The sequence below is a fragment of the Marmota flaviventris genome, chromosome 18, assembly GCF_047511675.1.
Source record: "Marmota flaviventris isolate mMarFla1 chromosome 18, mMarFla1.hap1, whole genome shotgun sequence".
NCBI classification, from domain to species: Eukaryota; Metazoa; Chordata; class Mammalia; order Rodentia; family Sciuridae; genus Marmota; species Marmota flaviventris.
The window spans coordinates 23,243,322-23,261,187 of record NC_092515.1 but is presented as its reverse complement, the minus strand read 5'-3'; positions in this window follow the sequence as shown (position 1 = coordinate 23,261,187).

Genomic DNA, 17,866 nt, shown 5'->3' with positions numbered 1-17,866 from the left:
TCAGTTAGCTCTCTATGTTATGTTCCCTGTTGATGTATCCCTAAGCAGAGGCAAAAACAAAATACACTTTCATTTGAAAGTGTTAGCAGATCTTCCACTGTACTCTGAGTTGACTGGAATCTGAGCAAATATATTTTCACCTGATCTTGTTGATAATTGGCAGAAAAGATGCGTATGACGTTTCCACTTGGCTGCCCAAATTTCGTTATTCTAGGTTGAAGCATTTATTTGCAGTAACACGTTGAAATTTGATGTTTTACTTTGTTCTCACTTATAGGGATACATGCATTTGGAACTCTCTATAAGACACAGTTTATGCTAGGTGCTGAAACTTGAATCACTTAATTAGTTTTCAGTGCTCTCTCTGGATTTGTTCCCTGTTGAAGTAAACGTAGCCAGAAGCAAGTATTATACACTTTCATTTGTAAGCATTTGCAGAGCTTCCACTGTACTCCAAGTTGACTGGAATCTGAGCTAATATTTTTTCACTCGAACTTGTTGATACATGGCAGGAAATATGAGTATACAAGTTGCACTTGGGTGCCCAAATTTCATTCTTCTAGGTTGAAGTGTTCGTTTTCAGGAACACTTTGCATTTTTAGGTTTCACTTGGTTTTCCACTATAGGGATACAAGCATTTCGACTCTTAATCAAACACGATTTGTGCTAGCTGCTTGGAACTTGAGTTACTCAATTAGTTCTCAGTGCCCTCTCTATATTTTGTCCCCTGTTGAAGTAGCCCTAATAGAGACAAGGAAAATACACTTTTATTTGACAGATTTTGCAGACTTTCCACAGAACTAAGAGTTTACTGGAATCTCAGCAAATATTTTTCACCCAATCTTGTTGATACTTGGTAGGAAAGAAGAGTATACAAGTTGCATTTGGCTGCCAAAATTTCATTCTTTTTGTTTGAAGCATTAATTTGCAGGAACACTTTGAATTTTTAGGTTTCACTTTGTTTTCTCCTATAGGGATATATGCATTTGGAACTATAAATCAAACACGATTTGTGCTAGTTCTTGAAACTTGACTCACTCAATTAGTTCTCAGTGTGCTGGCTATGCTTTGTTCTCTGGTGAAGTAGCCCTAAGCAGAGGCAAGATAAACACACTTTCATTTGAAATATTTGCAGAGCTTCTACAGAACTCCAAATTTACTGGAATATCAATAACTAATTTTTCACCTGATTTTGTTGATACTTGCCAGGAAAGATAAGTATAGCAGTTGCACTTAGTTACCCAAATTGTGTTCTTCTCTGTTGAAGCATTCATTTGGGGGAACACTTTGAATTTTGAGGTTTCACTTTGTTTTCCCTTATAGAAATACATGCTTTTGGAAGTTGAAATAAAACATGATTGTTGCTAGCTTCTTGAAAACTGGACTCACTGAATTAGTTGTCAGTGTGCTATGTATGCTTTGTTCACTGTTGAAGTAGTGCTAAGCAGAGGCAAGCAAAATACCTTTTTCAATTGATACTGTTTGCAGAGCTTCCACAATACACCGAATTTACTGGAATCTCACTAAATAGTTTTTTAACCAATGTTGTTGATACTTGGCAGGAAAGATAAGTATTCAAATTGCAATTAGCTGCCCAAATTTTGTTCTTCTAAGGTAAAGCTTTCATTTGCAGGAACACTTTGAATTTTGAGGTTTTACCTTGTTTTCACCTAAAGGGATAATTGCAATGAAACTCTAAATAAAGCATGGTTTGTGATAGCTGCTTGAAACTTTACTCATTCAATTAGATCTCAGTGCACTCTCTATGCTTGTTCTCTGTTGAAGTAGTCATAACCAGAAGCTAGGTCAATACACTTTCATTGGAAATGTTTTGCAGAACTTTTACAGAACTGGGTGTTGATTGGAATCTCAGCAATTTTTTTTTTACCCCACCTTGTTGATACTTGGATGGAAACACGAGTATACCAGTTGAAATTGGCTGCCTACATTTTGTTCTTCTGGATGGAAGCGTTGATTTTCAGAAACACTTTGAATTTTTGGTTTTATTTCATTTTCTCCTATAGGGATGAAAATATTTGGAACCCTAAATCAAACACGGTTTGTGCTAACTGCTTTAAACTTGATTCACTCAACTAGATCTCAGTACGCTCTCTATGCTTGATCCCTGTTGAAGTAGCCACAATCAGAGGCAAAGTCAATACATTTTCATTGGAAAACATTTGCAGAGCTTCCACAGAACTTCGAGTATACAGAAATGTCAGCACATATATTTTCACCCAAACTTCTTGATACTTGGCAGGAAAGAATAATATACCACTTGGACTTTGCTGCCCAAATTTCGTTTTTCTTGGTTGAAGTGTTCCTTTTCAGGAACACATTGAATTTTTAGGTTTCACTTGTTTTTTTTTTTTTTTTTTTTTTTTTTTTCCCTATGGAGATACATGATTTTGGAACTCTATATCAAATACGTTTTTTTTTTTTTTTTTGCTAGCTGCATGAAACATGACTCACTAAATTAATTCTCAGTGCACTCTTTATGCTTTTTTCCCTGTTTAAGTAGATCTACGAAGAGACAAGGAAAATACACTTTCATTTGAATAAGTTTGCAGAGCTACCACATTACTACAAGTTCACTGTAATATAGGCAAACACTTTTTCACCTGATCTTGTTGATACTTGGCAGGAAAGATGAGTATACCAGTTTCAATTGGCTGCCCAAATATCGTTCTTCTAGGTTGAAGTGTTCGTTTGCAGGAACACTTTGAATTTTCAGGTTTCACTTCATTTTACCCTATAGGGATACATGCATCTGGAATTCTAAATAAAACATGGGTTGCACTAACTTCTTGAAACTTGACTCAATCATTTGGTTCTTCATGCGCTCTCTATGTTTTTTTCCCTGTTGAAGTAGCCCTAAGCAGAGGCAATGAAAATACCCTTTCATTTTAAGCACTTGCAGAGCTTCCATAGAACACTGATTTTACTGGAAAATTAGCCAATACTGTTGAGAGCCACAGCCAAGTCGGGATGGCTCCTGGTATTTTGCCAGAAAGAGTGGTTGGGCGGTGATGCCAGTGAGCCATTGGGATGATGGTATTTAAGTTAAGTTGTGTATAATTATTGGGATGGTGATTGATTGCTGTAAATGGTTGATGCTGGATTGGGACAAGCTGTGTATTCAGTTGTGTATGTGGACCTCTGCTGTTTGGCAGTGGGGCAGCTCCTGCTGCCTCAGGTGCCCACTGCTTCTGAGTTCTCACGGGGTTCCTGTTGAGTTCCCGTTGAGTTCTCGTTGAGGTCCCATTGAGTTCCCGTTGGTTCTCGTGGAGTTTCTGTGGAGTTCTAGAGATTTCTCATGGGGTTCTGGCAAAAAAGTAGTTCCTGTTTGAACCTACAAGTGGCTCATGACCTCCCAGTTATTTTGTGCCAAGCCAGACTGCGGCATTTGGTGGCCCATAAGGGGAATGCCTGAGGTTAAGTGATAAGGTAATCTCTTTGCCCTTGAGAGCAGGGAGAGAAGATGGGTGACCATTTTAATAGACAGTGTATTCTTCTTTTGAATACATTACTGTTTCAAGCTGTCTGCCCCTAGAAATAAATAGGATGCTAGAAAAGTTGTTCATCCCTGAGGAAGAGATAGAGATAGAGATAGACCACAGATGCACATGTGAAGAAAATAGAAATACTGATACACAAATTTTTGTTCCGTTTTTGTTTCTTTTTTTTTTCTGGTTATGTTTTGTTTTATCTTGTTGGGTTGCATTATCTTTATAGCAGAAATATTGGATCAGAAATTATTAAAAAAATAGTTTTAAGTTAATTGCTAGAGGAAGGAGGCACCCCAGTAAAACAAAGATCAGTTAGGGCATACATTGATACGATACAAAAATGTAGCCCATGGTTTCTTAAAGAGGGGTTGTTAAATATATCACAATGGAACCATCATGGTGAAGAACTTTGCCAGTTGGCACATTACCATTATGGACGTTGGTATGAAATTGTTTGCTTATTCTAGGAGAAGATATCTTAAAAGAAGAATTCTCTCAAGTTACTCAGACAGGGGAAGAAAGTTTAGAGAAGGAAGGGCTATCAGGGGAGAAGTTACAATGGGAGGTTGCTACTAACACTTTTCTATCACTGGAGGGTGTGGGTGTCCAACCAACAGCCCCACCTATGTATACAGAGACAACATATGCTGAGTGGCCCTCAACCCACATAGTTGATAGATGGGATCCTGAGACAGGACCTCAAAGATTAGCATGCCCTGTATTTGAGGAGGCAGGAGGGCAGCGAATTCACCACGCTTTAGATTTCAAAACCGTGAAGCAGCTGAAAGAGGCTGTAACAATATATTGTCCTCAAGCACCCTTCACTGTAAGTATGGTCAAATCCATTACCAACTTGAACATGATGCCAGCAGATTGGGATAGTATGTGCAAAGCTGTGCTAAATGGAGGACAATATCTGTCATGGAAGGCTGCAGTCAGGAATTTTGCACTGAGATGGCTAGGCAAAATGCAGCAGCCAGTTATCCTCAGAGAAATCTAGATATGTTGTTAGGAGAGGGATCTTATGAGGGTCAGCTGCAACAAATTAGATATTATCCTGCCATATACTCGCAAATCATTTCAGCTGTGGTTAGGGCATGGAAAACTTTATAAGGGCATGGAGATTTGCAAGGTCAATTATCTAAGGTAATACAAGGAGCTAATGAACTTTATGCTGAATTTGTAGAAATGCTTATACAAACAGCTACCAGAATTTTGGGGGATGTAGAACAAGCGATGCCATTAATAAAACAACTAGCCATCAAACAAGCAAACAGATGGTGCAGGGAGGCCATTAGACCATGGAAACATGGAGATTTAAACACATATATTAAATTATGCAGAGACATTAATGAAGAAGGGGAAGTCTTGGAAGCTGCAGTGCAACAGTCTTTAGGTGCCAGGCCAAAAACATGTGACAATTGTGAACAAACAGGACATTTTAAAAGGAGTTGCCCCATAGGAGGAGGGTTTAACAAATCTAGGTATCAAAGGGGTAGAATACCGGGTATTTGCACACGATGCCATAGAGGGAGACATTGGGCTAATGAATGCCATTCTCAAACCACTATAGAGGGTACTCCATTATCAAAAAATGGACAAGGACCAGGTGTTTACCCATGATATTGTGGAGGAAAAAAATTGGATTCCATTACCAAAAAACGGACAGCAGGGCCCAATGCTCCAAGGCCCACAACCACAAACATATGGGGCATTGGAGGAAACCAGCAACACCATTAGGGTAGTGCCCAGGACACATTATACATTATATCCTTCCTTAGACAAACCAGAAGGAGCACAGGGTTGGACATCTGCACCTCCACCAGAGCAGTACTAACTCCAGAGATGGGAGTTCAAATCATACCCACAGTGATATAAGGACCTCTTCCCCAAGGAACAGTAAGCTTATTATTAGAACACAGTTCTTCTAATCTAAAAGGACTTATGATAAGTCCTGGGGTAATTGATCCTGATTATGAAGGTGAAATAATAAATATAGCCAGTTCTCAAAGGGGTATATCAGTAATTTCACCAGGAGATAGAATAGCACAGTTATTAATAATACCCAGGCTACATGATAAATTTTCCAGTTGTACTATAGAAAGAGGTTCCAGGAGATTAGGCTCCACAGGTATAGATGGAGCTATGCTTCCTTTAAAATTAGATTCTCACCCCATGCTAAAATTCAAGGACATGAATTTAATGGACTACTGGATACAGGTGCAGATCTTAACATCATGTCTCGTCAAGAATGGCCAAAACATTGGCTGTTACAAGAAGCCACTCAAATGCTTCGAGGCCTAGGAGTGGCAACTAATTCCCATAGAAATGTGATGGTATTAGATTGGAAGGATCCTGAAGGATGTGAAGGAACATTACAGCCATATGTATTGGATCATCTTCCTATAAATTTATGGGGTCGAGATGTCCTAGATCAATTAGGACTAACATTAACAAATAATATCAATTCAAATGCATCCACTATTATGGATAGACAAGGTTTTAGGAAAGGAAAAGGATTAGGAGAAAAAGGACAAAGTATAGTGGCACCGATACAAATAGATGAAGAAATAGACATAGATTGGGTTTTCAGGAGGGGTCACTGAGACAATAAAAATTACTTGGAAATCAGAAAGAACGGTATGGGTTCCTCAGTGGCCCCTGACTAAAGAAAAGATACAAGCAGCCCATGACCTGGTCAAACAACTATTAGCAAAGTGACATATACAAACTTCTGTATCTCCCTATAATACTCCCATTTTGGTCATCAAAAAGAAATCTGGTAAATGGAGATTATTGCAAGATTTAAGAGCTATTAATAATGAGATAGTTATTATCGGACCTGCTCAATCATGGATTCCACAATTTTCTGCTTTGCCAAAAACCTGGTATGTTTTAGTTATAGATATTAAAGTTTTTTTTTTTTTTTTCTCAATTCCAATTCATCCTGAGGATAGTCCACATTTTGCATTTACTGTTCCTGTGTTGAATCATGAAGGTCCTGATCAGATATATGAATGGAAAGTTCTCCCTCAAGAGTTGGCTAACAGCCCAACTATGTGTCAAATTTATGTTAAAAAAGGAATCCAGCCACTTAGAAATAAAAATCCTGAATTACAAATATTTCACTATATGGACGATGTCTTATTAGCACACAAAGATAAAAACACATTGCTAGAATGTTATTCCACACTTACAAACTCATTAAAAAATTATAATCTAGAGATAGAAATAGATAAAGTACAATTAAATTTTCCAATTAATTATTTAGGAGTTCTATTATCCTCAACCATGGTCCATACACCAAAAATTCAAATATGAGTAGATCAACTCAAATCACTTAACAACTTTCAAAAGTTATTAGGAGACATAAATTGGGTAAGGCCTTATCTAGGCATACCAACAGGAGCGTTGGGACTTTTATTTGATATCCTAAAAGGTCCATCAAATTCAAATTCACCCCACATGTTAATGCCTGAAGCAAGAAAGGCATTAAATATCATTGAAACATATATGGAAAATATGCATCTGAATAGAATTGATATAAGTTTGCCTTTATCATTTATTGTATTACCAACAAAAAATATTCCTACAGGAGTATTTTGGCAAGAAGATCCATTACTACGGATACATTTATCTTATTTTCCTAACTCTATTCTTACTAGGTATCCTGACACTCTAGGACAATTAATACTCAAAGAAATAAAAGCAGCAAAGGGATTGTTTGGAATTTCTCCCATTGAAATTATTACTCCATATACTATGGATCAAATTTATGAGTCAGCTAATGAGTTAAACACTTGGGTAATAATCATGTACAAATCTAATGTTTCATTTAATAACTACTTACCATCTAATACTTTGTTGTCTTTTTGCTCTTCGCATCCTGTAGTTTTTCCAAAAATTACAAGAAAAACAACTATCATGAATGCTCCAAATATATCCACTGATGGGTCAAATAATGGTACAGCCTAAGTAGTTACCCATGATCAAACTTTTACATTTTAGTACCCAAAAAATTAGCTCAAAAGGTAGAGGTTAATGCAGTATTACAAACTTTTGTGATGTTTAAAGATTCTGTATTTAATTTATTTTCTGATAGTCAGTATATAGTTAATGCTATATTTTCCCTTGAAGATGCTGGTAGGATTTTCACTTCCTCTACTGTTTTCTTTTTGTTTTCCACTATACAATGACTAATTTGGGACAGAAAAGATCCATTATTTATAGAACATATCAGGGCACATACAGGATTGCCTGGAACCCTTAGTTTGGGCAATGATTAAGCAGATAAAACTAAACATGACATACATATTTTTTTCTACGCTAGTAGAAGTTACAAATTTTTATAAATCCTTCCATGTCAATACAAATACTTTTAAAAAGCATTTTAACATAACTAAGAAACAAGCTAGACAAATAATAAAACAATGTCAAAATTGTGTGACCTTTTTACCACAAGTTAATCTTGTAATCAATCCTAGAGCACTTATACCTAATGATATTTGGGGGATGGACATCACACACCAGAATTTGGAAAACTAAAATATTTACATCTTACAGTTGATACTTCTTCTGGATTTTTATGGGCTTCCTTCATGCTGGAGAAAAACTAAAGATATTATAGCTCATTGCTTACAATATTTTGCCACTGTGGTGTTCCAAAACAGTTAAAAACATATAATGGCCCTGGCTATACTTCTAACTCTTTTAAATAATTTTGTTCATCATTTGGCATTGCTCATATAATAGGAAGCCCATACAATCTACAGGGACAAGCCATAGTTGAACGAGCTCATCAAACTATTAAAATGTACTTAGTAAAGCCAAAAGTGGGAATTGGGAAGGGGTATATATCCCCCAAAGATAAACATAAAGTAACCCTTTTTACTCTAAACTTTTTAAATTTGGATTTATCAGGGCTTAGTGCTGCAGAAAGGCACAAGATTCCAAAAATTGTACATAAGCCCAAGGTACTTTGGAAGGATATTCTAACAGGACAATGGAAAGGTCCTGACCCAGCGATTGTCTGGAGTCGGGGGTCTGTTTGTGTGTTTCCACAGGGAGAACAGCAGCTGATTTGAATTCCAGAGAAACTAACTAAAGCGATTTCTACAGAAAAAAAGAAGATGACTTTGCTCAAATCCATAACAGCTGATATCCAGAACTCCAGTATAGCTATCCTTACATCTGCGACAGTGGTTCTCCCACATCCGGAGGCTAATGAATAATGAACACCATTAAGGCCCATTTCAAATGAAATAACTTGGGGCTTGCTTGTGGTAATACCTTCAGACCCATATGCAAGTTACAGGAAGAAGGATGCTATATAAAAAGAAGAGTCAAACCCAGGTGGTAACCAGGATGCTTTTTTCAGTATCTATTTTATTATTGCTGTCTCTCATATTATGAAGTTCTATTTTATTTTTTGAGCTCATACAGACCTAGGGTAATATTTTTCTGATCAGTTCTATTTTTTGACTTTGAATTTTTTAAGCATTGCAATTGGGATTTCACCTGTGAAATGCTACAAGGTCTTTAGTATTAAGTTATGCGTTGTATGTATTGTGTTATGTGTGCACATTTATGTTATGTGTTGTGTGTCTGTGCGTAAGTCCATATATCATAAATGAGGAGCGTTCATGAAAAAATGGATCCAAATATATTTTTTTTATTCACGTGATTTACATGGTTTAATTTAAATTGGGCAAAGAGCTGTTGAGGATTGTTTTTAAAATGTGAACAAAATAGGAGGTTAACAGATCTGTTTGTTTACATTCACCTTTCCTTTTCATTATACCTAATTCTATTCAGGATACTAAATTATTTAGAAAATTGCTTTTTTTTAGTGCCTGCTGGAATGTTACATAATCTTTTTTAGCCATCATTGCCAGAATTCCTATCTTCACCCCAGTGCCAGTGAAGACAAAGATAAAACCAAACTACAGCTTCTGCAATACCTATCACAACAAACTGTATAAACTGATGCATCAATGAATAATGCAACTCAACAAGTGATACTCAATCAAGGAGTCAATTTACTTTGGAGGAAATGGTCATATTAATGGATTTCTCTACTTTAAACTACTTGCAAAAGTTGACTCTACTATGTGTCACTTGGATGCATTGTGAATTATCTGTTGGTGCAGCAAATTGTGGAAGTGCCAGGGTATCTTTGCTGATGGTATCATCAATGGTACAATTTTTTCCAAAGGAGCCATCAATGGCTTGATATCCTGGTGTCTTGTATCCTCCCCTTTCTGCTTGTAGCAGGTTGTTTATGGTGTTTGTGTGAAAACCACTATCCACAAGAATGGCTAAATGCTGTGCCAGTAGTCAATGATGGGTAAGATCCAATTGCAATGGTACCAACCTAAGACAGGAGGCTGACACCTTGAGGTCAGCTCATCTGATGATGGGTAAGAACCATATGTAGTATTGGACAACCTAAGACAGGCACTGTCCCTAAGCCACATACTTGTGGTTTACTTAAACAGAAGGGGGGAGATGTTGAGATCCACAACCAAGTTGGGATGGCACCTGGCATTTTGCCAGAAGGAGTGGTTGGGAGGTGATGCCAGCGAGCCATTGGGATGATGGTGATTAAGTTAAGCAGGGTATAATTATTGGGATGATGAGTGATAGCTGTAACTGGATGATGCTGGATTGGGGCAAGCTGTGTATTCAGTTGTGTATGTGGACCTCTGCTGTCCAGCACAGGGGCAGCTCCTGCTGCCTCTGGTGCCTGCTACTTTTGAGTTCCCGTGGGGCTCCTTTTGAGTTCCCGTTGAGATCTCACGGAGTTCCCATTGAGTTCCCGTTGGTTCTTGTGGTGTTTCCATTGAGTTCTAGAGAGTTCTCATGGGGTTCTGGCAATAAAGTAGTTCCTGTTTGAACCTACAAGTGGCTCAAGAACTCCCAGATATTTTGTGCCGAGCCAGACTGCGACAAATACTTTTTTACCCAATCTTTTGATACTTTCCTCGGAAAGTAGCCCTAAGCAGAGGCAAGGAAAATACACTTTCATTTGAAAGCATTTGCAGAACTTTCAAAGAACGCCCAGTTTACTGGATTCTTATCAAATATTTTTTCAACCCATATTGTTGATTGTTGCCAGGAAACATGTGTATACCAGTTGCACTTGGCTGCCCAAATTTTGTTCTTCTGAGTGGAAGCATTCGTTTTCAAGAACACTTTGAATTTTGAAGTTTCACATCATTTTCCACAATAACGATACATACATTTGGAACTCTAAATTAAACACGGTTTGTGCTCCTGCTTGCAACTTGACTCACTTAATTAATTATCAGTGAACTCTCTATGCTTTGTTCCCTGTTGAAGTACCCCTAAGAAGAGGCAAGGAAAATACCATTTTTATTGAAGTGTTTGCAGAGCATCTAATGAAATCTGAATTTACTGGAATCTCCTCAAATACTTTTTCACACGAACTTGTTGATACTTGTAAGGAAATATGTGTATACTAGTTGCATTTTGCTGCCCAAATTTCATTCTTCTATGTTGAAGCGATCATTTGCAGGAACACGTTCAATTTTGAGGTTTCACTTCCTTTTCTCCTATAATGATGCATGCATTTGCAACTCTAAATCAAACACCGGTTGTGCTAGCTGCTTGAAACTTGACTCAATCAATTAGTTCTCAGTGTACTTTTATGCTTTGATTTCTGGTGAAGTAGCACTAATCAGAAGGAAGGTAAATAGACTTTCATTTTAAAGCATTTGAAGAGCTTCCACAGAACTCTGAGTTTACTGGAATCTCAGCAAATATTTTTTCACTTGATCTTCTTGATAATTGAAATGAAAGATGAGTATACTAGTTGCACTTGGCTACCCAAATTTCATTCTTCTAGGTTGAAGCATTCGTTTTCAGGAACACTTTGAGTTTTGAGGTTTCACTATGTTTTCCTCTATAAGGATATTTGGTACTCTAAATCAAACATGGGTTGTTCTAGCTGCTTGAATCTTGACTCACTCAATTCATTCTCAGAGCACTCTCCAGAATTTTTTTTTCCTTTTTGAAGTAGCCCTAAGAAGAGGCAAGTAAAATACACCTTCTTTGAAATCTTTAGGAGAGCTTCCACACAACTCTGAGTTTACTGGAATCTCAGAAAGTATTTTTTCAACCCATCTTGTTTATACTTGGCAGGAAAGATGACTATACCAGTTTAACTTGGCTACCCAAATTTTGTTCTTCTAGGTTGAAGGGTTCGTTTGCTGGAACACGTTGAAGTTTGAGGTTTCACTTCATTTTCCCCTATAGGGATACATGTATTTGGAACTCTAAAGCAAACACTGGTTGTGCTAGTTGCTTGAAACTTCATGCATTCAATTAGTTTCCAGTGTCTTCTCTATGCTTTGTTCCCTGTTGAAGTACCCCTAAGCAGAGTCAAGGAAAATACACTTTCATTTGAAAGCGCTTGCAGAGATTCCACAGAACTTCCATTTTACTGGAATTTTAGCAATACTTTTTCACACAATGTTGTTGATATTGGCAGGAACAATGAGTATATTAATTGCTCTTGGCTGCTCTAATCTCGTTCTTCTAGGTTAAAGTGTTCGTTTGCAGGAAACACTTTGAATTTTTAGGTTTCACTTTGTTTTCCCAAATAGGGATACATGCATTTGGAACTCTAAATCAAAGACAGTTTTTGCTATCTGCTTCAAACTTGACTCATTCAATTAGTTCTCAGTGTGTTCTCTATGTTATGTTCCCTGTTGAAGTAGCCCTAAGCAAAGGCAAAGAAAATACACTTTCATTTGAAAGCTACATCAGAGCTTCCACTGTACTCCAAGTTGACTGGAATATGAGCAAATATTTTTTCACCTGATGTTGTTGATACTTGGCAGGAAAGATGATTATACAGTTTCACTTAGCTGTCCAAATTTTGTTCTTCTAGGTTGAAGCAGAAGCAAGGAAAAATGAACTTTCATTGAAAACTGTTTGCAGAGCTTGCACAGAAAAACGAGTTTACTGAAATCTCTCAAATATTTTTTCTCCTGATTTGTTGATACATGGCAGAAAAGATGAGTATAACAGTTGCCCTTGGTACTCAAATTTAATTCTAGTTTGAAGCGTTCATTGAAGGAACTCTTTGTATTTTTAGGTTTCACTCCATTTTTCCCAATAGGGATACATACAATTTTAACTCTTAATCAAAAACACTTTCTTCTAGCTGCTTGAAACTTGACTCACTCAACTAGTTCAAAATGTGCTCTTTTTTTTAATATTTATTTATTTTTAGTTATCGGCGGACATAACATCTTTGTTTGTATGTGGTGCTGAGGATCGAACCCGGGCCTCACACATGCCAGGCGAGCGCGCTACTGTTTGAGCCACATCCCCAGCCCCTCAAAATGTGCTCTTTATGCTTTTTCCCTGTTGAAATAGCCCTCAGCAGAGGCAAGGAAAATACACTTTCACTTAAATTCTTTGGGCAGAGTTTCACAAAACTCCAAGTTTCCTGAAATCTCAGCAAATACTTTTTCACCCGATCTTGAATACATTTGGCTGGAAAGATGAGTATACCAATTGCACTTGGCTCTCCTAATTTTGTACTTCTAGGTTGAGGCATTTAAGTGCAGGGACACTTTAAATTTTGAGGTTTCACTTCATTTTCCCCCGTAGGGATACATGTATTTAGAAATCTAAATCAAACCCGGATTGTGCTAGCTGCTTGAAACTTGACTCATTAATTAGTTCCCTGTATGCTCTCTATGCTTTTTTCCCTGTTGTAGTAACCCTAAGAAAAGGCAAGGAAAATACACTTTCAATTGAAAGCATTAGCAGAGGTTCCACAGAACTCTGGGGTTACTGGAATATCAGCAAATATTTTTTCACCCGATCTTGTTGATACTGGGCAGGAAAGATTAGTATACCAGTTGCAATTGGCTGCCCAAATTTCGATCTTCTAAGTTTAAGCATGCGTTTGCAGGAATACTTTCAGTTTTTATGTTTCATTTCATTTTCCCTTATAGGTATACATGCAGTTTGATCTCAAAATCAAACACGGTTTTTCTAGCTGCTTGAAATTTGACTCACTCAATTAGTTCTCAGTGTGCTCTGTATGCTTTGTTCGCTGTTGAAGTAGCCCCAAGCAGAGGCAAGGAAAAAATCTTTAATTGGAAAGTGTTTGCAGAGATTCCACAGAACTCTGAGTTTACTGGAATCTCAGCAAATATTTATTCACATGATCTTTTTGATACTTGACACACAGATGAGTATAACATTTGCACTTGGCATTTCAAATTTCGTTCTTCTAAATTGAAGTGTTCTATTGCAGGAACACTTTGGATTTTTAGGTTTCACTTAATTTTCCCCTATGGAGATACATGTATTTGGAACTCTAAAACAAACACAGTTTGTGCTAGCTGCTTGAAAATTGAATCACTCAATTAGTACTCAGTGCACTCTCTATGCTTTTTTTTCTGTTGAAGTAGCCCTAACGAGAGACAAGGAAAATACACTTTCATTTGAAAGCGTTTGCAGAGCTTTTACAGAACTCCAAGTTTACTTCAAGCTCCGCAAATATTCCCTCACCCAAAGTTTTTGATACTTGGCTGGAAAGATGAGTATACCAGTTGCATTTGGCTGCACAAGTTCTGTTCTTTTAGGTTGAAACATTTGTTTGCAGGAAAGCTTTGAATTTTTAGGTTTCACTTCATTTTTGCCTAAAGGGATACATGCAATTTTAACTCTAAATGAAACATGGTTTTTACTAGCTGCTTGAAACTTGACTCACTCTATTAGTTCTCAGTGTGTTCTCTGTGCTTTATTCCCTGTTGAAGTAGCCCTAAGTAGAGGCAAGGGAAATACACTTTTGTTTTAACATGTTTGCAGAGCTTCAACAGAACCCTGTGTTTACTGGAATCTCAGCAAATACTTTTTCACCAACCTTGTTAATACATGGTAAGAAAGATTAGAATGCCAGTTTCACTTATTACCCAAAATATTGTTCTTCTATGTTGAAGCGTTTGTTTGCATGAACACTTTGAATATTTAGGTTTCACTTCATTTTTCCTATAGGGATACATGCAATTTTAATTCTAAATCAAACAAGGTTTTTGCTAGCTGCTTGAAACATGACTCACAAAATTAGGTCTCAGTGAGCTCTGTATACTTTGTTCCCTGTTGAAGTAGCACTGAGCTGAGTCAAGGAAAATACACTTTCATTTGAAAATATTTGCAGAGGTTCCACAGAACTCTGAATTTACTGTAATCTCAGAAAATATTTTTTCACCCGATCCTGTTGACACTTTGCAGGAAAGATGAGTATACAGCTTGCACTTGGCTTCCCAAATTTCGTTTTTGTAGGTTCATGCATTTGGTTACAGGAACCATGTGAATTTTTAGGTTTCACTTCCTTTTCCCCTATAGGGATATACACATTTGGAACTCTAAATCAAACACGGTTTGTGCTAGCTGCTTGAAACTTGAAACAATCAATTAGTTCTCATTGTGCTCTCTATGGTTCGTTGTCTGTTGAAGTATCCCTAAGCAGAGCCATGGAAAATAAATTTTCATTTGAAAGCATTTGCAGACATTCCACAGAAATCCAAGTTTACTGAAATATCAGCAAATATTTTTTCACCCAATCATGTTGATACTTGGCAGGAAGTTGAGTATAACCAGTTGCACTTGGCTGTCTAAATTTCATTCTTTTTGATTGAAGTGTTCGTTTGCAAGAACACTTTAAATTTTGAGGTTTCAATTTGTATTTCCCTTTGGAGATACTTACATTTGGATCACTATATCAAACACGGTTTGTGCTAACTGCTTGAAACTTGACCCACTCAATTATTTCTCAGTGTGCTCTCTATGATTTGTTCCCTGTTGAAGTAGCCCTAAACTGTGGAAGGAAAATACACTTTCATTGGAAAGCATTTGCAGAGCTTCCAGAGAAATCCGTGTTAACTGGAATCTCATAAAATATTTTTTCAACCGATCTTGTTGATACATGGCAGGAAATATGATTATACCAGTTGCACTTGTCTGCTCAAATTTTATTTTAGGTTGAAGCTTCCATTTCCAGGAACTCTGAAATTTTAGGTTTCACTTCGTTTTCCCCAATAGGGATACATGCAATTTTAACTCTAAAACAAACATGGTTTGTGCTAGCTGCTTGAAACTTAACTCACACTACTAGTTACAAGTGAGTTCTCTATGCTTTGTTCACTGTTGAATTAGCCCTCAGCAGAGGCATTGAAAATACACTTTCACTTAAATGCATTTGAAGAGTTTTGCAGAACTTCAAGTTTACTGAAATCTCAGTGAATACTTTTTCACCCAATATTGTTTATACTTGGCAGGAAAGATGAGTGTACCAATTGCACTTGGCTACTAAAATTTCACTCTTCTAAGATGAAAAATTCGAATGCAGGAACATGTTATATTTTGAGGTATCACTTTGTTTTCCCCTGTAGAGATACATGCATTTGGAACTCTAAATCAAACATGGTTTCTGCTAGCTGCTTGAAAATAGACTCATTAAATTAGTTAACATAAACTCTCTATGCTCTTTTCCCTGTTGAGGGGGCTTTAAGCAGAGGCAAGGAAAATACACTTTCATTTGAAAGCATTTGCAGAGCTTCCACTGAACTACATGTTTACTGGAATTTCAGCAAATATGTTTTCAATTGATCTTTTTGATACTTTGAAGGACAGATGAATATACCAGTTGCCCAAATTTCATTCTTCTATATTGACGCATTGGTCTGCAGGAACATTTTGAATTTTTAGGTTTCACTTTCTCTTCCCGTCTAGGGATACATGAATTTGGAACTCTAAATCAAACATGGTTTGGGATAGCTGCTTGAAACTTGACTCACTCAATTAGTTCTCACTGTGCTCTCTATGCTTTATTACCTGTTGGAGTAGTCCTAAGAAGAGGCAAGAAAAATACACTTTCATTTGAAAGAGTTTGCAGTGCTTCCCAAGAACTCCCAGTTTACTTGAATCTCAGCAAATATTGTTACACAAAAAAAATTTTGATACTTGGCAATAAATATTACTATAACAGTTGCACTTGGCTGCCCATTTTTTTTTTTTTTTAGGTTGAAACATTCGTTTGCAGGAACACTGTGAATTTTTAGGTTTCACTTCATTTTCACCTATAGGGATACATGCGTTGGCACCTCTAAATGAAACATGGTTTGTGCTAGCTGCTTAAAACTTGACTCACTCAATTTGTTCTCAGGGTGCTCTCTATGCTTTTTTTCCCAGTAGAAGAAGCCCTAATTACAGACAAGGAAAATACCCTTTCATTTGAAAGTGTTTGCAGAGCTTCAACAGAATTAAGAATTTCCTGGAATTTCAGCAAATGCCTTTTAAACTAACTTGTTGATACATGGCAAGGAAGATGAGTACACCAGTTTCACTTGGCACCCCAAAATTCATTCTTCTAGTTTGAAGCTTTTGTTTGCAGGCGCACATTGTATTTTAAGATTTCACTTCATTTTTCCCTATAGGGATACATTCAATTTTAACTCTAAATAAAACACGGTTTGTGCTAGCTGCTTAAAATATGACTCACTTAATTTGTTCTCAGTGTGCTCCCTATGCTTTTTTCCCTCTTGAAGTAGTCCTAATCAGAGTCAAGGAAAATACACTTTCATTGGAAAGCATTTGCAGAGCTTCCACAGAACTCCAAATTTCCTGGAATCTCATCAAATATTTTTCACCTGTTCTAGTTGATACTTCAGAGAAAACATGCATATACGAGTTGCACTTTGCTGATCAAATTTCTGTCTTCCAGGTTTAAGCGTTCATTTGCAGGAAGACTTTGAATTTTGAGTTTTCACATCATTTTCCCCTATAGGGATACAAGCATTTGGAACTCTATATCAAACCTGTTTTGTGCTAGCTGCTTGAAACTTGACTTCTCAATAAGTTCTAAGTGTCCTCTCTATGCTTTGTTCCCTGTTGAAGTAGCCCTAAGCAGAGGCAAAAAAATACACATTCATTTGAAAGCATTTGTAGAGTTTCCAATGAACTCTGAGTTTACTGGAATGTTAGCAAATATTTTTTCTCCCGATTTATTGATACGTGGCAGGAAAGATGAGTATTCTAGTTGAACTTGCCTGCTCAAATTTTTTTCTTCTATGTTAAAGCCTTCATTTGCAGGAAAACTTTGAATTTTTAGGTTTCACTTCCTTTTCCCCTATAGGGATACATGCATTTGGAACTCTAAATCAAACCTGGTTTGTACTTGCTGCCTGAAACTTGACTACTCAATTAGTTCTCAGTGCACACTCTATATTTTGTTCCCTGTTGTCATAGCCCTTGGCAGAGGCAAGGAAAATACACTTTCATTTGAAAGCATTTGCAGAGATTCCACTGAACTC